This window comes from Centroberyx affinis, unplaced genomic scaffold, assembly GCF_046629955.1.
Source record: "Centroberyx affinis isolate AG114_WGS23_722 - 3 ecotype Tasmania unplaced genomic scaffold, CSIRO-AGI_Caff_v1 ptg000972l_1, whole genome shotgun sequence".
Taxonomy (NCBI): domain Eukaryota; kingdom Metazoa; phylum Chordata; class Actinopteri; order Beryciformes; family Berycidae; genus Centroberyx; species Centroberyx affinis.
The window spans coordinates 48,877-49,108 of NW_027279543.1; positions in this window are offsets into that span (position 1 = coordinate 48,877).

The window sequence follows — 232 nt, forward strand, 5'->3', positions numbered from 1 at the left end:
CCATAGAAGAAAAGTTATAAAACCGGAATATGTATTATTGATTACATTTTTATTTTTATTTTTTACATTTTCGCTACATTCAGCGGACTCACAAAATTCTAACATTTTGTTATTAATAGTCACACCACCGGCTTGAGTAATTTTTTCACACACCAGCCTACAACTCCCACAAACCCCTTCGGCAGGGTCAGCGTAACCACCAGCCGATGCCAGCAACTTCAAAACAGCCTTT